The following is a 25,166-nucleotide window of genomic DNA, read 5'->3' as shown; positions in this document are numbered from 1 at the left end:
CACCCCTTAGATACGCTCCAGAGTAATTGGCGATTCGTCACCTCCTTTTTTAGGAATTAGGATAACAACGATAGTTTAGATGTTTACGAGTTTTAGGTGGGTGCGGAATATCATTTTTTGTGATTATTGGGTAAGGTAGATGACATTTCCACCTATTTTTCTCTTAACATGGGAGTTAATTTGATATTCAGTTCGATTTGGCTAGATATGTATTTGAAGAGGTCTTGTTCGTTACAGTTGAAAGTCCAACAGTTAGAGGCTGTTTTAGCTATTTTTATTTTGATTTTATATTATTATCTCGTAAATGAGTAGATGATTAAGTTAATGATTTTAGAGTGATACACTAATACATCAATATGAAAGGCAAAAATCCATATAATGAACAATAAATAATCTTTATCATTATGATTATTTCTTTGCGTCACAAAGATCAAAGAAATGAGAGAGTATGCTTTATGGAATAGAGAAAGACAAAAATAAACACGCACATACTAATAGACACCCAAATAACAAAGACAAATCATTTGAAGGCCTTGCCTGTGACAGTAAATAATTTCAAATACTGTAACATTGGCATGGACTTATATAATTAGTTTAATTTAAATCCTACCAAACAAAAAACAAATATAATTAAGCATTATTTTATTCACAAATCACAATCATTCGTTGTGAAAAGAAGGTATTAATTGAGTGATCGTCACCTCATGATGATATATTTTTTTTGAAGAAAACTCATGATGATATATAGATATCACAATTTCTCATTTATAACGGGTATACCTATCTTGACTTTAAGACGGATCATGTATCATATATAAGCCAAAAATAAAATACAATAAAATTAGCAAAAGGTTTATCCCATCTATGCAAATAGGTTGTTATTTAACCCGTTTTATTTTACGACGGATATATCTAGAGTAGGCAATGGGCCGTGCTGGGCCGGCCCGTTGTGCCTTCCTCCAAAATTGGCCCGGCTCAGGCACGGATATTGGGCTCCTCGTGCCGTGCCGTGCTAGACCCACTGATCCAAACCTACGCTGCGACCCGCTCAAGGCATGGTCATTTTCGTGCTCGGGCTGTGCCTGGCCCATGGGCTTTTCGTGCCTTGTCCGTGGGCCGGCCCATGTGCTTTAATTTTTTTTTTTTTTTTAAAATGTTATATAATTGATATATTTTTAGTAATTTGTGTTTAATAAATGATGATTAATGGTTTAAATATATATTTTATTTAATATTAATGTATTTTTTGTTTAATAAATGATGATTAATGGTTTAAATATATATTTTATTAAATATTAGTGTACTTTTTGTTTAATAAATGATGATCACGGGCTATTTTTCGGGCCGGGCTGGGCCATGCCCGCCGTGCCTGGTGCGTGTCGGGCTCCACCGTGCTTGGGCCGTGCCGTGCCTAGGCACGAATTTTTGAAGAAAATCGCGTCGGAGCCCGTCTCAAGCCCAGTCGTGTCGTGCCCGTGCTTCCTCGATTTTCTCATCGGGCTAGGCCGTGTCGTGTCTGGCCGTGCCGCCCACCAGCCCGCGGCCCTTTATGCCAACTCTAGATATATGTGATTTAAAGAAGACCTATTGGATTTGATATATGCTAAAGTGTGGAAAAAGGGTTTCAAAATTGGACGTAAACACATAAACACCAATTATGTTGGCACCAACCTAGGCAGGCCCCCCCTCTACGACAATTGCGTAGCTACATTCATAACAACATTAATCTTGGACCATTCACATTTTGACTACTAGTGTTCAATTATTCATTTCCACGATATTGATGTTTGTAAAAGTCATTTTCCAAAATCCAAAGCCTCCAATCATCACAAATTCTCATTATAGACGGACACTATCCGTCTATACGTATAGACGGATATCATTTCCCCTCACAAAATATCCATTTGCCATAAGGTGGGAAGCACATGGGGTGCCCCACCTTGTCCCCCCTACCCATTTTATTAGAGGTCTTTACCGTCTATTCGCCCCACCCGTCTATACCAAGACCTATTGTCCAATCATATACCCATCTATCAAAAGTAAATTTAACACTCTCAAAATTATGTTTACAATTTCTTAAGCATTCACATGTTTCTTATACATTTGTGTTGATGTGGTATGGGTCATTAGATCAATGTATAATTATGGAAAATTTCAAACACAATCTCTAATACATCGAGTTTGACACTTCTTATTAAATTGAAAAATGGTATAAAAAACATATATGTACATAAGTATTTCATATTTTAATGGTTAAGAGTGAGCTAAATTAAATGTGACATATATATGTAGGGGCAGACGTATGATTTTGTTTAAGGGGGCACAAAATTAATTTTGGTATTATGAATGTTTTCTTCTATAACATTGTAGAAACTTGAAAATAAAATAGAAGAACAATTAACTCCCAAAGTGTTAGTCTTCTTTACAAAGTAATATGGTACATTTGATATTTTTAAATATTTCAAATTTTAAGCAAGTGTACTTTATAGTATTGAGATAAACAAATTTGAGGACAATTTAACCAGTAATATATGGCTCAATGGTAAAGATAATAACATATAACAATGAGGTTTAGTGTTCAAATTATGCTAGATACCAATTTTTCGCTATACAAATAAGAGACTAGTAGTAGTAGTAGATGGGCTTAGGAGCTTAGCCTGAAGCTAGATCACGTTGTTACCACTTACCATATAGGACTCATTACCAACTCTATTACTATAACTACATGCATATATTGACAATTAAAATATACCGAAGTATAGATTTCTCATACTCCCTCCTATTCACTCAATTTGTCCCTTTCATTTTGTGCACAAGAATTAAGGGAGGGATTAAAGAATGAATAAAGGACATGGTGGACCAATGTGAATGGAGAGAGGAAAGTAAGATTAAGGAAATTTAAGTGGACATGCTTATGCTAAGCTTTCCCTCCAAAAGATTAAGACTTGAGATTACATTGATAATTTCCCATTAGAGTACTTGATAAAAAAAGAGTACAAATACGGTACAATACAAGTTTTTTGTTCTACATACGATTACAGTACTTGATAATTTTTTTTTGTTCTACATCTGCCATAAAAAAATTACACTTCATAAGAATATTACACAAGTTTGCTAAAAAAAAAAAATGTTGTTGGATTTGGACTTCAGATTTCATCAAGGGCTTCCTTATACCTTCATTCTCATTCCTGACGTGCATAGTGAATAAGAACCGCCAAACTAAAGGACACCAAGTGCATTATTGATTCAAATTTGGCACCAAATTCATTTAAGGAGCCAAAATGAAAATGGTTCTAAAATTTGCGCCCAAAATTTTCACCAAATTTAAACTTGTGCAAAGTTCAAGTTAGCTATAAATAGAATAGTGTCAACTAAATTGATCATTTATACACAAACAACCAAAAAACACTTTCCTACAATAATAAATCCACATCAAAATGTACCAAAAAAAATCGATTCATCCACATTTATTTCTCACAAACAGCAATAAATGAAGACTAAAAACTTGACAAACTTAGAAAGAAGTAAGATTTCTCAAATCTTAATGTTAAAAAGCAAAAATGGAAAGATCAAAAGGGGTGTAATGCTAGAGGTGGCAGACCAGTTCAGTGTTTGCAGGAAGAGTATCACAAGGATATGGAATCAAACAAAGAAGCAGTTGGATGCAGGCCAAACAGTCAATGTTAACAGCAAACTGAAAGGCAAAAAGTGTCATACAAGGCAGGTGTTTGATGTTGAGAAGTTCAACAAAATCCCTCTTTCGAAAAGGACCACTCAACATAGTATCATCTTTGAAGCTTATGGGACAAGCCAGTCAGCAATATCAAGATGGGTAACAGATAAGACAATACTTTCTCACACAAATGCAATCAAACCTCAGTTGAATGACAAAAACCTGGGTGCAGTAATGAACCAACAGGATCATTATGTTCTAACCAATGAACAGGTTGAAACATGGATACAGGCAATGCTGTGGTTTACATGTTTTTGGCTAACATTATGCAAAGATATTATGAACATAAATGCTAGATCGATTGGTCCATATTTTGTCAAATGCGAGAAGAACATGTTTTGCGCTAAGAAGACCAAGCTCGAATACAAGCGATTCTAAACATCAAAGAGATCAAAGATATTTTGAAGATCATCAAGTAATGAAGAAATGTTTCATAATTTGTGTATTTTGATGCTTATTTATGAACTTTGCTCAATGTTTAAATGTAAACTGGGACACAAATATTATGAACATCAGATTTGACTGCAATTCACTTGGCGTACAACTTTAAAATTCAGAAGCTTAACGAATTCAAGATCCCAAGCACTTAATGCTTGCATAGCCTCATCACTTTGAGTTGTGGTGGCTTTATGCATGCGAAAAAGTGATTTAGGTTCGTATTTCGCCCTCAACAACAGATCATTGGGCATTAGTCCATTTTAACAAAGGAAATATACCCAAATCAGAAAAAAACAATCATCACTAGTCCATTTTTACGAACCCAACCAACAAAAACATAAAAAAAAAACAATAAAATTATGGATCTAAAGAAATTAACCTCCCTTATTCTTCAAGGAGCACCTTCATAGCAGGTAAAAAATTGCACATCTCCAATAAAGTCATTCTTTTATACTCCGGTGTCTCATATCTTGCCAACTTCTTCCTAGTCCTCTCCTCAACATCTTCCTTAAACCAAATGTTAAAAGCATCTTGCTCAGTCAAGCACGTTTGGTAAACAAGTTCGAGTTCGGCTCCATGCATGTCTCAGAACAACATCAACATCGATTCGGAACAACTTGATTCAGGGGACAACCAACTCAGAAAACTCATCATAAGATGATGAATAGTCATCATACGAATCAGGAACGATCTTCATTGACATGCCTTCAACATGTGCAATACTCATCTCCCTATCGCCATAGTCATCAACGTCAACATCAACAATAGGACCATCTTCAATATCGGAGAAAAGATGAGTCAGATCTGGAGATTTAGAGTCAAATCGTGAGGATTCATTGTGAATTTGAAGATGCGACATGTTGATGATCGGGTTTTAAGAGATTAGAGATCACAGATGAGAAGCGTGTCTCAGATTATGATAGAGACGATTTAGGGATTCTAGAAAGATGAGAGGAAAGAGGCGATGAGAGGAAGGAGGCGATGAGAGGAAGGATTTAGGGTTTTCTGGGTTGAAGATGAAGAGATGGACGGTTCTAGAAAGATGAAGATCTTTCAAATAGGCTGCTAGGGTTTGGGGAAGGATTAGGGAATTATATGGCGGGAGTTGGGGGGTAATTGGGTTGTTAATTGTTTTGGGCTGGATTAGTTAGTGTTAGGTGGGTTTGGGTTATGTTAAGTAAGTGGGTTAGTGAATGGCAAATGTTGTAATATGCAAAAATAGACAAGGATAAGATGGTAAATTCACAACTTAAAAACTTACCAAAAAAGGAAAGAGGGACAAAAACCCGACTAGCTTCAATAAGGAAAGAGGGACAAAATGAGTGAATAGGAGGGAGTATTTCATGGTGGGCACTTGCTCATTTAGGGCCTCCTTAAATCCGCCCTGGACATATGGGTCAACTAGGTCGGCTCAGTAGTCAGTGCAGGTATTAATTTAAGGTTTATAAGAATTCAGGTTAGATTGGTGAATTCCGGTTATTGCCGGTTCCCGTCATGTTTGGGTATATTACTATCAAGTCATTCAGGGACATTGGTCATTATTGTGCAATAATAAATATTCAGGTGTGTCAATTCGGACTACGGGTCATGTTCGAGTTCTCATTTTAGGTGTTTGGTGGGAGTACAAGTCGAGTTATTTGGGCCGGATCATTCAGGATCGGTAAATTTTTTCAGGCCGAGGTATAATTGCTTAAACAAATGTAAATATTGAGATTATTATGCCGACTCTATCACTTTTTTTTTACTCTAGACGAATGGAGGTCGCCGCAACATGATATTTGTTCTTTCGTGTGGCTATGATTATTCTTAAATATTGATTATCAAGTGAATTTTTTTCCAAATAATTTAAACCCTGTATAAGATGTTGTACATTAAAATATTTATAATGATCAAATTAATGTTGTTGTAACATTTAAATTAATATAATGTTGTAACAATAAAATTTTAAAATTTTAATTTATGTTCGATTTATACGCTCGTTAACCCTAAACTAGTTTACTATACTTGCAAACTACAAAGAGTAAAGTTAATTTGGATTGGACTAAAAATGAAAATAATAAAAAATTGAATTGAGGCCCATCAAGCATACTAGAAGCCCACGTATTAGGCCTATCAACCTTGGAACAAGAAGTAAAAAAATTGCGTCACAAGGAATCAAGTATGGGTTCGTCTTATTGGGCTAACCCAACACCTTTGAGATACGGATGCTAAACTGCCAAGTGCCCATTCATAAATTTCACAAATCTACTAGGAAGTGTTGAACATGACAAAATCGATATTCTATACATTTTTATAAATGTTAGGAACAATTTGATCGAGGTCGACCGTCAAAACACGAAGGAGACTATGACTATCTAAATAATATTTCGATTAATATAAATCCCGCGTCATGTGATGATGTTAAAACACAAATTATACTATAAGAAAGTCATTTACTATGAACATTATTTTTATAGATTGAATTAAACTAATTACTTACGTTAGGAGTTTATTTTACGTATTTTACTCATCTAAATACTTTTTACATAAAAATTTCTATTATCATACCTCTAACAAAAAAAAATTCTCAAAATCTAATTCTTTCATTTCATAGCCCTACAACTACTCAAATTAACAAAAAATTATCATTTGTAAATGATAATTTGAATCGAAAACAGGTAAGTGATTCTTCTATTACAAATTGATTATCAAGTAATGCTTTTTGTCTTCTGTTTTTTTATCCTTTAGTTTGGTTAGGGTTTAGGGTTTCAAATTACCAATTTTCTTCAGTTATTCGTTGTAGGGTGGCCAATGAGAGGAGGACAACAGTTGGTGAATGACGTCGCGTGGAAGGTCGGCTGCCGGCTTACGTAATGGTTAATGGCGAGTCGGTGGCAGGCATGCAGTTGTGAGGGCAACCTAAGTTTAGTGTAAGGATTTGAATGGCTAAAGAGGAACGGAGGGAAAGGGCATGTTTGCTGGTGGTGGTAGGGCCGTATGGGTAGGTGGGTGCGAGTGGTGGGGTCGTGGGGACGTGGTTGGCCGAGTGTGGGGGGTGGTTTGGTGGGGTTAGTTTGATGTAGTACTTAGGGGTGAGCATCGGTTCAATACCGGATTGGACCGGACCGGATCAAAGATCGAAAATAAAGAGCATCGGTTCAATACCGGATTGGACCGGACCGGATCAAAGATCGAAAATAAATTTTTCGTGGACTGAAAATCGGACCTAAAATTTTCGGTCTTGGACTAGACTAAATCCGAAATATTCGGTCCGGTCCAGTCTTTGACCGAAATGAATATTACTATTTTTTTTCACTCTTTTGTATATGATAAATACATTTAAATTCTGCTAAATCAATCGCGTTGAATAATTATACGATTGTTTTTATGAAAGTAATTGTTAATATTAACATATAATGTCTTTTAAAGATAAAATGATCATTTGTTTTATGATTTTTTAATAATTAGTCTTTAAAAGCATAAAATTCTGTTAATTCGATCCAGATCTAAATTAACCTATCTTGGACCGAAGATCGAAACCTACAAAAATGTGGACCAAGGACCGGACCGGACCTAAAAGAATTTGGTCCGGTTTCAATCCGGACCAAATGGTCCATTTCATTCTGGACCTAAAGTTGCTCACCTATACTACTTGACTACTTTTGGTTTATTTTTTTTTATGTAACTAGTTGTTTCTCCGCGCGCGTTGCGCGCGGAGATCCAAGACGCGTTTTGTTTTGTTTTCGAAGTTATCCTGTTTACGTCTGATGTTAACTGCGGCCTCCTTAATGTACCGTGTTGTTGACGCGTTTGGTTTTGTTGTCAAAGCTATCATGTTTACGTCTAATGTTAAACACATCCTCCTTAATGTATCGTGTTGTTGTTTAGGCTGTTGCTGTAACACCCCGTAATTTCGGACCGTTAATATATTGCGGAAGTAATTTATTAATCAAGAAAAATTTAATATTAATGTATTTGAAGTAATAATAATTCAAAGAAATATAATTTTATTATATTTTGAAGTAAAGTATTTATTTAACGCTATATTTAAGGGTGTCACAGTTGGTATCAGAGCTAAGCTTGAATCCTTTTAACATGCTTTGTTTTTATGCTATCTAAGTTACTTTCCTTTTTGTACAACTTCTAAATTTTCAAGCTACCAGTTTCGATTCATTCTTAAAGGTTTATGTCACTTCTGCAAACCTAACCTATTTTTGAAGACTTGAAAAAGAAAATTTGAGTAGATTACCTTTCTCTTATTTTGATTTTAACGTTGATCGGATGTTAGAACTAGTTATTGGAAAAGTTTGATAACTTGTTCTACGCTTGTCGGCGAATAGTTTTTGTTTTAAATTTGTCTCTGACTTGGAAAGTTAGCGTTCTTGTGTGCACGACAAGAGCAATTCCGTTCCATGAATGAGACTTACATTCTTGAAAACTCTTCATTAATGTTTTGAAGGTATTTTGGTTTTTGATTTATACAAATGATTTGCCTTTTTACCTTATCTTTGATATGAAATGTGGATGTTCCTGCCTGATCAACAAGAGTATCACCATTTCATTGAAAAGATACCTATATTTTTCCTATGATTATATTATTAAGATGTTGTATACTATGAATTCTCCTTCTAAGTTTCGAGGACGAAACTTTTTAAAAGGAGGGGTGATTGTAACACCCCGTAATTTCGGACCGTTAATATATTGCGGAAGTAATTTATTAATCAAGAAAAATTTAATATTAATGTATTTGAAGTAATAATAATTCAAAGAAATATAATTTTATTATATTTTGAAGTAAAGTATTTATTTAACGCTATATTTAAGGGTGTCACAGTTGCAGATTTAGACACACACTATTTATTCGTCTTGACATATTTGGTAATACAGATACTCATGTGTGTCCCAAAGCAAAGCACCTGTTGTACCAAGAAATTATAGAACTGAAATATTCTCGTATGATCCATAGCAAAAGCATTGTAATGACCTTTTACAAACAGATGCATATGTGGTAGCATCATACATTATGCATAAATATGATAATCTGTAAAATTTCCATGCGAATTCTCAGAAATCAATTCTGAAATAGTATCACCTACTTGTGATCATTTTCTGTGTGGAAATGTTTCACGAAATGTAACATCAGATCCACTAACTATTAGAAAATGGAATTAAATCAATCTCATATTACATCAAACAAAAGAAATTATTGTTTAGAGAGTATTCTGATTAACAACTAATTGTAGGTGCAACAAAGAGGTTATGATGCTTATAGACTTTCTCACAAGTCACAACAGCAATGCTGAAAGAAAATATTTGCTGGAACAGAGATTATGATGCTAATTATAGACGGAATGAACTACCAATACCAAAAACAAAGAAAGTTACATAAGCAACAGTAAATAAATTCTCGACCAACTCCTTAAATGTCTCCAAAAGCTCCTTACTCTACTTAGAAACCACCGCCATCATCTGCCCTCCGTCGCCACATTGGCCACCACAAGCTTCTTCCTCCTTTGAGACTCCACTCACCATAAACAAAGATCGTTCCTCATTTGCCACACCCTCACCGCTCCGCCTTCTTCTCTTACTAATTTGTTTCCAACCTCTTCTGTGACACCGTGATAAACAGATTCCCCACAACACGTCAAACGCAAGTTGCCTCTTCTAACTCCTCCATCCTTGAACCAAATATTTCTCACTACTCCTTACCTTAGCAAAGATCAAAGCCATGGGGTAGCAAGCAGTTATTGTCATACAAACAAACAGCTAGAAACTCAATAATGAACTTAATAAACTCTATCAATGAAAGGGCAATACCATATTCCTTGCTGGAGTGCAACACTTCATCACAAAAATATTTTAAAAAGAACTTAGATTAAGTAAATATCAAAAGTAACCTTCCAAACTATTATAGTTTGGTCCTACATACCAAAAATTCAATGTCTCATCAGGCAAACTCACTTGAACTAAAAAAATTCAATGTCTCATCAAAGCATATCCCCTGGTAAAAAAATATGAATTTCATACTCACGTGACCACATCCTACAGTTTCATGGCGGACATGCGTATGGCAATAGAATTATAGAGTTGAGATAACAGAGGTCAGAACTAAGATGCAGTTCAAAGAGGGTTTCAAATTTATCGAAAGTGAAATTCAAGGCGTATTCTATACCCCCTTATTAGTGTGTATGACCAAACCTAAATATAAAATCAACTTAAACAAAACTGTAAGCTGCTACAGGGAGTTGCAGCTATGAAGTTGAAACTCCCGCTTTCTAAAAATTCAATGAGAGGAGGCGAACAAGTTCAAGTTATAAGGCAAATGACAACCACAATCAAATGTTGTTCAAAACCAATATGAGGAAGGTTGGACTTTGCTGTTTTCGAATGACCCAAGATGAAAATTGCATCGAGAGCTGCATCGAAGGACCGCTAATTCACAAAAGAAAATCCATAGCCAAAGAGTAATGAGTCTTTGGCTCCACTGGAAATATAAAAAAACTCATGTGACGAATGGTTTTAGTGTCACAATACCAGGAAACCTCATTTTGAATCTCATTTACTTGCTTATCGACTAACTAATTTGCCATCGACACATTTGATATAGTATACATTGTGATGAATGGTTTTAGTGTAATGTACTAATGTGGGACAAAGTTTGTTATAATACGAATTCTGGTATTAATTTAGAACAGAAAAACTGATTCATTAATTTACTGTCACAATACCATGAAACCTCATTTTGAATCTCATTTACTTGCTTATTGACCAACTAATTTCCATTTGACGCATTTGATATAGTATACAGGTTTATAATAGACAAGTCAACCTAAGAACTCATATCAACATCAAGGTGACCAGTAAGGGGACAAAGAGCATAGAGGTTTCCTTATAATATTTGTCTCTACTTGTTCCGAGAAAATCAAAAGGCATTTATACCTCAGATGGTCTTCCTACTCGTTAAAACCTTATGCCTGTAACTTCACCTTAATCACCTTAGGTAAGACATCTAACTGTCACAGGATCAGAATACCACACTCTAGCTTTGGCAAATTGTAAGCCCGTGTAAAATGAACTAATATGGGGAAATGTGCGAGTTCACTCATTTCGATTCAGTAGCCACCAGGAAAAAAAATGTTCCTATGAGGCTTAGGTTTAAAAATAAAACATGCATACACACTTTGTTCCACCCAATCCCTACACATCTACACCCATATGGCTAGCCGCTTCACAAATTTAGCTTTCTGGGAAAAGAATTTGAGGATAAAAAGGCTGTCATTAAAATTCCGAAACTTACACATGAAGCTTAATAGTCGGATCCCAAGAAAAAACACCATCTGCTTCTGGATTCCGAGTAAGATATCAGCGGCCTCACAGTCTATCACTCTATCACATACTGTGCATTCATAGGAAGGTCTGTCAAATAAAAAAAAACCGTTCAAAGAACTTTTCGGCAACGCGTGGGCTGTGTTGTGGATGAGTAAGACATACAAATAGCATATCAGGCAAAACAAGGCCTTAGAACCAATGAAATACACCACCACCACATCCAAAAGTGCCTATAAGACATACAAATAGCATATCATGCAAAACAGGGCCTTAGAACCAATGAAATACACCACCACCATATCCGAATTGCCTGTGTGGCGAGATAAGGGGTTAGGTGTATGCAGCCTTATTCATGTGTCAGTTCTCTCTAAAATTTATTTCAAAATTACTGTCACCTTGAAAATTTAGTAAGAAAAAAACTTGATCATCCAATATTGCCCCTAGATAATTAAAAATATCACCATCTTCACCACAATAATATTATCTCAACACTCACTACAAAGCAAAAGAAACGATTGAAATTGCGGATATTGAAACAATCAACTAAAATAACATAAGTAGAAGATGCTTACCTGAAAGAAAGTATCGCCGTATCTTGAGAAGTCAGGTTCGGAAGATTCAATGCTCTTAGCTACAACCTATAAGTTCCGGCACACAACGAATGCGGGTCTTAGCCTGCGTACCACTGTTCCACGAAATCCAAACTACATTAAACGCCCACCCCAAAACAGCAAACAAAATCCACAGAAAGTTAAGATGACAATCAATATCATAGCTATATAATCAACACAAGGATTTTATTGAAACTGATTTCTACCAAAAGAAAGGTGATCGCTACACTAAAGTGATCATATTCATTGCATCTAACCTGCACAGCCACACATGACATGGTCCTGCAAATTTTACCTTTCCTACAAATATTAAGAGAAAAGTCATTTTCATACCTTTAAACATCAAAGATATGAAAACTTAAAAGAATGAGACTGATTTAATACACGTACAACAGCTAAAATACATATTCATCGGTCAGATAGACTAAGGCCTTATTTGGATGGGAAAGTTTGGAGGAAAAGGGAGAGGGATGGGAGAAGGGGAGGGTGTTATTTCCCTTAGTTGGTTACAAAAGAGGGCAAGAGGAAAATGGAGCAATCAATTCTTCAAGGCAGATCATAATCCCTCCAACAAAGGAATAAACAAAAACGGTATCCAAACATGCATATTTTATACCCCTCCCTCTCTCTGCCCCTATTAAAATTGTATCCAAACATCCCATAAAAGAGTTGTTTGATAAAGCATGACAACACCACAAACTAACCTTGGCCGAAGAAGTAGTAAACAAAGCAATGACCTCCAAAAAAGCAATCCTTCGAAAAATAATTCGTTCAATATATTATGAGTCGCATAGTTGCTGGAGTAGAAAAGTGACTTACCGAGGAATCCGAGAGTCAGATAGTACAACACCAGGCTGCTGTAAAAGGGAAACAACAATGAAGAGCCAAATATATATTATTACTCACAGTTCCTCAATGATGAAATTAACAGCATAAATCATTCAAAGCACAAAATTCAAAACTAAAGTACCAAATAAAGTGAAGAAATATTATACGTACGACCACCGCCATCACAGTCGACACAAATGTGACAAAAGAGAGCAGCACCAGTCTTCAAATCACTGTCAATGCCGCCACTATCATCTTCCTCAACAACTCTGAAGGTGTCAGACTTAGAAATTACAACAGGAAGTAAATTTTCAATACAAATAATCCCTTCTTTAGCTTAAATCTTAACATATGAAACCGCCCCCTGTCAATACAAGTTAATCCTTTCTTTACAACTTCACAAAAAAAATCTTAAAAGAAAAGCTAAAATCTGATTTTATATATGGCCATCACCTCCATGCTATCTTTTTGTAGTGAATGTTGTACCCGAGGTGTAAGGAACACTTACGACAACAGCTGGTATGCAACACCAGTCCCGGGAGTAAATGCAATTGCAGAACAACTTCAAGATGACGCCCTATAATATTGATATTTGATACCCATCCGCAAGCACCACCGAACAACAAATGAAAATAAAATTCAATTGCAGGCCACAATTAGGCACAATAACAACAGTTTGAAACAGATGCCACCAAAACATTGTTTGAGCTTAGAGCCAAGTTAGTGATGTCTCCCTTGCAAAATCAATCAAATCCATTACGTTTAAAATCAATACTATTAATACAGTACTTTTCAAATATCGGAATTGGAAAGCATATGATTTCACAAGCAAGTTTCTTAAGGTTTTATTAATGGGTAAAGACGGAAATCAACAACACACTTTTCAAATAACAACAAGACAATGATTGCAAAGACAATATACTTCCAACAACAACACCTTTTATGACGCAAAAAATAAATGATCAATGAACCATATAATTGAGCCACTGACCAAACCATAAATGCGTAGATCCCAAATCCGCAATTTCGGGCATTATCTAAGGAAGAAGCATCATCATCTCGGATGAGCCGAGGTGAAAAAAGAAGAGTAAATCGCTTAACAAATTGAAGGCAGTTAAAAATTAATTGTTAAGAATTGTAAGACAAACCCAATTTAATTTCCGAAAATCAAGACAAAACAACCGTAAAAATATCAATCACAAACGGAACAATAACAAGACCACTAAATCTAATCAGAATACACAACCCTAATTAATTCCTGAGCAACTGAAGGCAGCAACTCTTAAAATTATCAATGCACACAAAATAATAACAAGACCACTAAACCTAATCACAAGACACAACCCTAATTTAATTTCCGAGCAATTGAAAGCAAAAACGCTAAAATCATCAATCAAGTTAAGGTAACAAATTAACAATAGACTTACGGAACAATAAGGTATGAGGATGGTTGCTCACTTACCGATGCCAAAACCTCCAGATCTACAACCTCCGTTAAACCCGTGTGCAAATGAAGCGACTTATTGTAAAAATGAAGGTAAGGGAAGAGAAAGCAAGAAAGAGAAGGAGAATGGTAGATAAAGAGGCGAGAAGAGTAGCAGATCTAAACCATTTCTCAGGGAACCCGTATAGAAGGAGAAATAATGATAGATGATTAGAGATTAAGAAATAATGAGAGATGATTAGAGATGCAGAAAAGGAGAATGAAAGAGTTCAAACTAACCCGATGAAGGAGAAGGAGAGACGAAGAATAAATGGAGAGAGACAAGAGAGAGGCAATAATAATAAAGAAGATTAAAGAGCAACAACAGTACACAGACTGTTCCTCACGTGAGCAGCATGAATTCTACTGCTCTACTGTTCATAAGCAACTAATTTGCACAAGTTTAGACATTTATAAGGGTTGTAGATACAATAGGAGTAGAGAGGGGAGAAATAAAGAGGATAAAATGGTCAAAGGTGTAATAAAATGAGTAAAATGTGTATTGCGAAATCAACTCACATTACATTATATATATATATATATATATATATATATATATATATATATATACATTAAAGATAGGAAAATGACTCACTCCACTTATCACCTAATTCTTATGTCTCCTAATAAATTGTATACTTTCTCTTGGATATACTCCTCCATTTAAATCCAAACTGTTCTTTTTACTTTTTAAGCAAGTTTTAAGAGTAGAATAAAATAGTATTATAAGTGTATGTTGGTGGACCAAAATATTAGTTAGTATAATAGAATAGTATTATAATAATGACATTTTGTGTAAATAGACAAACTCAATAAAGATAATTATGTCCTAAAAACATGGAAGGTTGGATTTGAATGGACCGAAAATAAATTAGGAAATATTGGATTTGAATGGAAGGACTAGGGAGTAATAGAGAGTAAGGTGATCATGTTTTTTTAGACTTAAAGTATTTTCTCTTAAGTTCAGTTCAATTCTTATAAGTTAAATTCAGTCAAGTTAAATTCAACTTCTATAAGTTAGACTAAGTTAAGTTAAGTTCAGTTCAGCTCCTTTAAGCTCAGTTTAGCTCATTTAAGTCCAGTTCAAAAAAGTTTAGTTTAATTCATACCCATTTTTCTTTGAATCATTTCCTATAAGTTCAGTTCAATTTCTATAAGTGCAGTTTAGTTGAGCACTTGAGATCCTATAAGTTCAATTTAGAAAAGTTAAGCTTTTATAATTTCGATTTAGTTCGGCTCAATTTAGCAAAGTTAAGTTAAAAAGAACAAGGCCTAAAACTATTTTAAATGTTTATTTTTCATTTATCTACTTGAGATACTTAGACCATATACATAAATAGTGTTTCGGGGAAAAATGTATTTGAGGCTTAATACAAATTACACGAAATTAATGAATGATTTAGAGTAAGCTATGCTTGGTCTGACGTGTTTGATGTTTATTGGATCCTTGGACTGATTCTCTTCCACTCGTCCTGATTCTGAGACAGGGAACAAACCTAGCCTCGGAGGGCTCCGAGGAGAGCCTATCCGATGCGTAATTTAGTCTTTTATTTCACTTGGGGCGGCTAGATTACTCGTGAGAAGTTATCTTTGGCTAGTAGTTGTAGTGAGAGAAGTTGTTTAGAGAGTTAGAGATTGGATACTTAAGATATGAATTGTGTTCCTATTTATAAAAGATAAATGTACGGACCAAGGGAGATCACGTGGGAGATCCATGTGGCCCTGACCGTACCACTGACCAGGCATGGAGCGACAATTATGAGGATGAGTCGTGGCTGAACTCCTTACCCTCGGCTCAACGTAAACCTTAGCTGACTCCTATCGAGGCCGAGCTAACCTTACTCGTTCGGATGCCTTTCCTTGAGGTCTTTGGGCTTTGAAGAGATCCCATGAGCTTTGTTCTCTTTTTGGGCCAGGGAGCGATCCTGCGAATCTTATGCCTGGTTTTAGGCCTAATGACATGGGTCTAATTTTTGTGCCCCATCAAATAACATTAATAATTTGAGTGTCATGAATATAAAATTAACATTCTCATCATTTTATTACTTTTCCATCAAAATAACATTTACTCTTAATTTAGTCACTCCATTGATGACTTTATTATGACACTCACTTTTCATTATTATTATTATTATATTACACTTGCATTACTCCCTCCGTCACTACAAAATAAACACGGAAACCTGACGTAACAAATCCGTCAATAACGCGCTTTTCCCGTCAGAAACACGTCTTCCTGACTGTTTTTCCGTCAGGAATTGACGTCACTACGATTCGTCACGAAAAAAGGATTTCTGACGGATTTTCTGTCAGTAAAGCGCATTTCTGACGGATTTTCCGTTAAAGATTTACTCCCAGATTTGTCATAAGAAAAGTCAAAATTTCTGACGGAAATTCCGTCAGAAAAGTTGACTTTAAAAAAAAAAAAAAAAAATTCCTCCTGCCATATATGGCTGAGATTAGCAAAGTTCAAAAATACATACTTTTTTTTCATCATGAAACAATCAAAAAGTAGTGAGATCACTACTGATACTTGATCAATTTAAATCCAATAACCAATTGTTAGAATATATTTGGTTGATGATGCCAAGTTCCTTTGTTATTTGATTGTTTATCTTTAGTTGCAAATGTTTAGTGATTGAAGCAATCAAATGGACTCTCAATGATGGCTTAACATGATCAAGATGAAGTCAACAAGAAGTCAAGACAATGATATTATCCTAGCCTTAGTCGAAAATTGTAAGAGTAAGTGTAACATTCTACTGTGGTTTCTGATACTACCGTATGAAGGAACGTTTTATGCGAAGAGTTTAAGTGTTAAAATCTTTACAAATTTCATATTCTCAAAACTTTAACATTTGAATTTTCAAAGTTTGAAAACAAATCTGAAATTTTAAGTCACTAATCCACATTGATATAACCTCTAGATTTGTGCATTTACCTTTTACTAAAATGGTAAGTTGAACTTGTCAAAGTTTTAAAGCTAGAAAAGTTTTTTGCCAATTTGGTAAAGTGTCACATGTTGAGTGTTTTGGGATAAGTTTTCTGATATTTATCAAAGACATGAGCCCCAAGCCTAAAGCCTAACACTTACCATCATTCAAAGGCTACTAATTTTATATTGGATTTAATTAACCTAAGTTGTACTTCTTAGTGATAAAATCTATTATAAATAGTGTGTCTTAGCTTCATTTATTTCTCAAGACTTTCCAAAGTATTTATTGTAAAACCTTGCAAATCATTTGTGCATTTAAAGCTTTGTTCTTTAAGTATTTGCAAAACGTTTTTCAGATTTTAAAAGTCTTCATTTGTTTTCGAAAAGCTGTAAACCTCCAAGTATCAGTTCGCTGCACTGTGACATAATGAGTTTGTTCCATGATTCTCGTGTTTAAGTCTTAATTGTAATCTCCATGTTTATTAAGTGAACTCTTGAGATTCAAAGATTCTGTACACCTATGAGATAGAACACATAAACTCTTGAAGCGGAGCAACTTTAAGTTTGAGTGCAATCGGAGTAGATTGACGAGTTATTTTCATTGTAAAGGTTTAGTTGTTTGAGTAAATTTCTAAACAAGCAATAAAATAACGGTTGGACGTAGACCTCGGAGTAGAGGCTGAACCAATTTTTAAATGTCGTTTGTTTGTTAATTTATTGTTACGTTCTTTCACTTTGGTATTTCTCGCCTATATCTAATTAAGTTCTGTGTCACAGTTAGTTATATTATGACATAAAGCGGCTGTACCATCTTGTGAACTTACATTCTATTAAGTTTTTCAAGGTTTGCGCTTTAAGGTTCTTTACTTAAGTTATCAATTAACTAAGTTAAGAACAAATTTTAAAAAGGTACACCTAATTCACCCCCTCCCCGTCTTAGGTGTTTATCGTTCCTAACTCTTCACCAATACATTCTGATAACATTACCGCTACTTGATCAAAAACTAGAAAATGCATTGCTATGACAACGACAATAACACTACTTGCGTAAATTGGGCAAGCTTTACCAAGCAATCTGCTCCTCTGCTTCTGTTTATTGCTGAGGTCAAAAGTCAGAGAACCAACTCCCACAACTGACAGCAACGGGGTTATATCATCATCAGTTTTAGTATTAGGCTGCAATAGAAATACAAAAATTAATACAAACACCAATTTTATATTAATGAGTCCATAACATTATTATCGATTCTCTTGATAGATGAAAACACTTGGAAACTAATTGCAATAAACAATGAAATTAACACTTACATTAGCATGATTCTCCAAGAGAACCTTCACAGCATCTGTTTGACCATGCCCAGTGGCCCAAATCAAAGGAGTGCCAGAGTCCCTTTTTTATTCAATATCGGCTTCCTTTAAAAGTAACAATTTTATCAACTCGATATTTCCTACGCACGAAGGGGTTTTTAGTAAGCACACACCCAGATAGAAAGCACAAAAAAAAAAAAAAAAAAAAATTAAAAGGCTTAAGGTTTCATGACCCCCCCCCCCAACCCCCCCCAAAAAAGCCTCATATCAAACATCACGTACTTGTTTCATCCGCCAATAGGAGCAGTGTTTAAGAGTATGATAAAATGGGACACGCCAATCAGATACCTAGTTTTGGGAGGGCAAATGAAAAATCAATCGAGACAGCATACACCAATGATCAAGTCTAGACCTAGTTAAACAAACAGCCATATTTCAGTTCCTTATACCGAAGCAGCGGGAAAGATACAAAACAGGTCAGTTTAAAACACATATGGCCTGAAAAAATCATGCCAAATAACAGGCGTAAGTTTGGGTGAACACATTACTTCACCATTCACCGATATCCTCCTCCATTACCAAATTTCATATTGAGTGACCAATATACGACGACAAGGTCTGCACAAAAGATTTTTACAAGGAAAAGGAAACTCATCAAGTTAGACTGATCCCAGTGCAGCGGGCGATTACAAGAAGAATAGCAGAACGGAGAGCATCAGCACTGATGATATGAGAAGAAAGTCACCGTCAATTACAAGTAAAATAAGGAGAACAAATAAGAATGAGAAAACAAACATAAAAGGGAGTTGATATACAAGCAAGGATTGGAAAGAAAAAAATTTCATGATGCTCTTTTTTTTTTTAAAAAGGTAAAGGAGAGAAAAAGGTAAGATACAAAATATACAATGAAGACCCCGTTGATCATGGTATCTAAATTCCATGGAATGTCAACTAACTAGTTTCGGACTTCGTTTGCGGGAGACTCTCTATGACACTTTATGCTAGTGTTGAGGCTCGAAATTAGAATGAGGAAAAGGAAGACAGCAAATGAAAGCTCCAAAGATTTGTCAATTCAATAACCTTGATCACATGACCTAAATTTAATCAAGAAGATCTCATACTAAAGCAAGAATTAACACTGATGACATGCGAATAGACTCAAAAATGAGATTCTATAAACGACATCCCGATTAATTAAAAAACGTTGTAAGAAAGAAAACAATACCATAACAATAATAACTTGACGATCCTTATTCACATTTCTACTCTCATCGTCCCAATCATTTGTTTAACTTCTATTCAATTACCATAACAAAGAATTAAAAAAATCGAAATAAGTGACAAATGCAACAAGTCATACATCCCCAAACGTGAATTAGCAAACGTGAATTACCATCAGCAACATTGTCCATATGTAACTCCTTTTCAACAACTGCACGAATCTGATATGTAGAACATCAACCATAACTCAGAACGCAAGTGTAAGTATACATATATTACTCACAAGTCATTTATTCAACTCAATACAAATAAAAACACAACATTTTCGAAAAATAACCCTAATTCACATGTATTACAACACAATTACGAAAGCTAATTAGAGCAATTACAATAAGATTAGTGAGGGATTCAAAGAAACAAGCTTGTTCTGCTACACGGATAACCACTTCAGCTTGAGTTAGAGACGATACTTTATAGAATATTATCATTAGCATAATTTAAAAAAAATTACTAAAATAAAAAATGAATTAGGAGATTACCTAATTAAATAAAATAGGAAAGAAAAGGAGAAGGAGGTGGCAGTCGATGGTGGTGGTGCTGGTGACCAAAGGTGACAGCCGGCGGCATCAATAATGTCTAAGGGCGGCCAAAGTCGGAGGTGGCAACTGACGGTGGAAGAAGAAAAGGGAGTAGGAAGGAGAAGGAGAAGGAAAAGGAGAAAGAAGAGAAAAGGGACTAGAAAGGACGGCGAGCTGGCCGGGGTCAGAGGTAGACGGCGTCGGAGGGGAGTGGCCGGCATCGGAGGGGAGTCGGATTTTTTTGGAGTTAGGGTTTGGGAAATCAATTGGGTCATGCGTTATCAGATTATCAGATAATGAGGGAAAAGTAAGTTTTCTTTTATGTTAGAAACTTCCTGACGGAATTTCCGTCACTAAAATAGAAATTAAGATGGAAATTCTGTCAGAAAATCGCCACATAGTATTTGCGTCATTGTCATTATTCAACGCGCCATTTAACTCTGACGGATTATCCGTCAGGAATATTTTTCCGACGGAAATTCCGTCAGTTTCCCAAATTATCTGATGGTAGAAAAAAACTGTCACATTTCCCGTCACTACTCCGCCTTATTTTAGTAGTGCGTCCCTGATATGTGATTAGTTTACGCCATTTCACTTCCCGTTTCTCAAGCATTTTGCCTTCATTAGCACGTTTTTAGCTCACTCTCGCTCGTGTTTTGCCCTTTATTTCATGTACCTCGATATTATGACTCGCCGTACTCCTTTGTAGGGGATTGGCCTTGAAAAAGGCAAGACGGAATGAAGATCGAGTGAAGGAGCTAGCTCGTGTTAGCTTGAGAAGAAAAGGAGTTGAAAAAGCTGAGAAGTGTGTTCTGCCGGCCCACCGGCAGCCGTTCCTGCCACCGGCAGAACACCCCCACCTGACATTACCAAGAGAAACAGAAAAGAGCTGAAGAGTATGCTCTGCCGGCAGGCCGGTCCACCGGCAGAGCACAACATCCCAGATTGAATTAAAGTTGAAGAGAATTAATTAATTGGTCTCGCTACCGGTAGACGAATCGGTAGCCGGCCAGCCGGTAGAAGACACACCAACGAAGACTTTGGAGTATAGAAGAGTGTGTTCTGCCGGCAGGCCGACAACCGGTCTACCGGCAGAACACGCATGCTAGTTATTTTCCAAAATTCCAAGTTTAAATTACAAAGGTCTCACTACCGGTAGGCTGACCGGTAGCCGGTCCACCGATAGAACGCAGCTGCTACGAATATTGGGCTTTATTTCCTCTTCTTCTCTTATCCAATGAAAGACTATAAATATCCCCTCCCTTAACCATTTGTACACACAACCCTAAATCTGAAAACTTTCCTTAATTTATGCAATCTTTCCTTAAACAAGCATTAATCTTTCCTTAATCAACATTAATTATTTAATGAAATTAGTTTAGTAGTAGTTGGTATCAATTGTTTACATTTGGTTATTGGGTTGTAATTGGGAGATATTGAAGGATTTTCTTCACTAATTCAATCAAAGCAACCATGTTTACTCATTGTTGGTATATTTCTCCTCTTAATTACTTTGTTTAATCAATTGTTTATATTTTAAGTTATCTTTTATAATTGTTTGAATTCATATCATGTCATCTCTTTTGTTTACTTGTTTTTATTCATTTGTTTGTATGAACAATTTGAACATGTGTGAGTAGAAATCCTTCTAGGGTTTATGGGGAGTCTAAATGGAATTAATGGGCATGGTTGTATGATTATTTGGGTCTTTGGTGAATTATTTATCTTTCTTATCCATGCACACAAGGTGTTTGATGAATTGTGTGAGTGAAAGCACATGCCTTTCTTCATCATTGCTTAATTCCTCCATTGAATGAAAGTTTGTGGTGGTCTTGTTGTATGTTTAAGAAAAGTGTGATGCTTAACAAAAGTTAGTGGTCACCTTTAGGATAATCAAGACATTGATTGTTCATCCTAGGATAAACCCTCATCATAGATCCCTTAAATCATCATGTTTGCCCTTAAACCATTTAGATGAACCCAAAAGCCCTAGTCTTTTAATCAATCGTATACACCCCATCTAAATCACTTGCTTTAGTTAAATCTTGTAGTTTAAGTTTAAATAAACTCCTTTCATTTTTTTGACTAGACTAGACTTCTAATTAAACTAAGTAGAAACCCCTCTATCCTTGTGGTTCGACCCCGATTTATACTACTAAATTGGGTTATAAATATTGTTGGTGATAAGAAACTCGACACTACATACATCTTACTCATCAAATGGCGCCGTTGCCGGGGATGACGTTAGGTTATATTTAGTTTATTAAGAGTCTTTGCTTTAGTTATATCTCACTTGTTAGTTTGTTTTAGTAGTTTTGTGCTTCTTTGTAGAGTGTGTGATTTCTTGCCCTCCCCTAGTGTGTAAAGACACTAGGAGACTAACGGTTTGTCGAGTGGATACCTAGAAGGAATCATCAAGCTTTACTCTTCAATTCCGACCCCGAAAGGCTTTTTTGGACCTAGAGGACAAGGACCCTTGATGGAGTTCGGAACCTTCCTTAAGCAAACATAAACCAACCAAACCCACACACCCTACAAACCAGCGATACCACAATCCCACTTCAACCAAACAACACAATTGAGATCCCTATATAAAATCCTTTTCACAACTTTCCACTTCCTAGCCCACCTTAAACACCACCCCCTCATATACCAAATCCACCACCACAAATGGCTCTACGAGATCACAACCGGCCTAACCATAATGATTCATGTAACCCTATTAATTTTGGCACTTGGTTCCCAACAACTTCGAGATGCATCCCGCCCAAGTTGGGTTGATCGAGAAGGATTTGTTCGGGGGGCATATTGAAGAAGATGCTCATGCTCACCTACGAAAGTTCAAGAGAAAGGTCTCAATGATGAATAAAGTGTTTGTTGGTTGCATAAAGAGTTGCTAGAAATGCATGAGTATTTATTATATTATTTCATGTATAGTAATGTATATAAGATGGGAGAGTGAGATAACATGCGGGTAGTGTATACGAGTCAGCATGACTCGATCGAGTGGGCGGCACTCGATCGAGTACGTTAGTTACTCGATCGAGTAGGTCGGTTAACGGGTATTATTTTGACGGGTTTTATTAATAACGCGGATTAGTATATATATTATACCGTCATCTTTATTAAACACTTTTACAAACCTAATAAACTTAAAAAGGAGATTGAAACTACGTTGTTCGCTTCATCCGTGTTATTGACAAATCCCGGAGTTTGAGAGGTGGGATTTCATCGTTCTTTATGTCCTTGTGATCCTTGCGTCAAGGGTAAGATCTACATACCAATTTTATAGCATTTAATTAACTTTGTTTAAACCCTAATTTGGGGGATTGGGGGTTTTTATGGTTAGTTGTGCTAGTAGTAATTATGTGATCATGTGATAGGAGGAGGATTCGTAGAGGAGAGGTTTTGATACAGCTATTGAGATCGTCTGCTTGTGTTTGCATTCCGTGTAGGGTTCTCCCTACTCGCATTAGTCACATAATGTGGTTTGTTGTTGATTGTGAATGTTGTTAAAGTATTATATTCGCATTGTGACGGTTGTTGGATTTGGTTGATGTTGATTGTTGTTGATTGTATCTGTCTGTGTTCTTCGGGGTGCGTCCTTGGCTGAGTGGAGTCACTTGCGGGAGTGGCTTCACGCCCATTATTCGCCTTCTGTGGAACCCGCCACAGAAGGGATGTGCACATTAATGGATTTGGGTTTATCGCTCGATGGAGATGAGCGGGGCTTAGGTGGGAACGACTGCGGTCCCCCACTGGCGGTGAGGAGTAACCTGTTGCGATGGATACTCTGGCAGAGCTACACACTTTAGTGTGTAGTCAGTATTGAGGAGTTGGTGATGGAGTTCGGGTTGATGTGACGATTGAGCTGCGTTGATTTCTGTCTTATTGTGATTATATAATTGTGTGATTAGTACTGACCCCGTCTTTGTTTTGTAAAACCGTGGTGATCCATTCGGGGATGGTGAGCAGTGAGATTAGAGGCATATGGGCTAGCTGGGATGTGTCATCACGAGCTGATTAGAGTCTTTCGCTATCGTACTTGAGTAGTTTTAGACATTTGGTTTTGAGGACATGTATTTTACTTTTATCCGTTTGGATTTGGATTGTAATCACTTTAAACTTTATACTATTTAAATTATGTTTCGTTATTGTCATTTGATTATCATTGCCTCGGAAAACCGAGATGGTGACATCTCTGTACTTGGGTGGTCCTGGTAAGGCACTTGGAATATAGGGGTGTCACAAAGTGGTATCAGAGCGACGATCCTGAAACCTGTAACCAATGAATCTAATGAACATAGGGAGTTAATTAAAATGAACCCAGGGTAAAAGTTGTAGGAGCTAATGCAAAGGCTTGGGAGACGTCCTAAAGTCACGAACTCGCCCTGCAATTTTGAACCGGTCGTGTGTGTTGTCTTTTGGTTTGTATGTGTGCATAACGGCATGTGTTGTGAATTGTTGGATGTTGGATGTGGAGAAATTGGAAGTATGGCTAAAAAGTTGAAGGGGGGGGTATTTTATATGTTGAATTGAATGAAAAAGCATGTTGGGTGTTTATAATGTGGCATTTCAATAACTTGAATAAAGTGTTTGTTGGTTGCATGACTCGATCGAGTGGGCGGCACTCGATCGAGTAGGTGAGGTGCTCGATCGAGTGGGTCTGACTCGATTGAGTGGATAGTTTGATGTTTTTATGGTCAGAACCGTGTTTTTGGGT

The 25,166-nt window shown here is 36.1% G+C and overlaps 1 long non-coding RNA gene across 1 annotated transcript; it reads right to left on the bottom strand.

Moving 5' to 3' along the window:
• Positions 1-11,976: 11,976 nt before the first annotated feature.
• On the bottom strand, positions 11,977-13,469 carry LOC141652161 (uncharacterized). The gene is made up of 3 exons (XR_012546998.1): positions 13,061-13,469; positions 12,910-12,947; positions 11,977-12,164 (listed from the first exon to the last, which is right to left on the bottom strand). It is a non-coding gene; the product is annotated as an uncharacterized LOC141652161 (long non-coding RNA).
• Positions 13,470-25,166: the final 11,697 nt, after the last annotated feature.

The sequence above is a fragment of the Silene latifolia genome, chromosome 4 (assembly GCF_048544455.1).
Source record: "Silene latifolia isolate original U9 population chromosome 4, ASM4854445v1, whole genome shotgun sequence".
Taxonomy (NCBI): domain Eukaryota; kingdom Viridiplantae; phylum Streptophyta; class Magnoliopsida; order Caryophyllales; family Caryophyllaceae; genus Silene; species Silene latifolia.
Note: the sequence above shows the minus strand (reverse complement) of the source record. Positions and strands in the feature narration are given on the sequence as shown.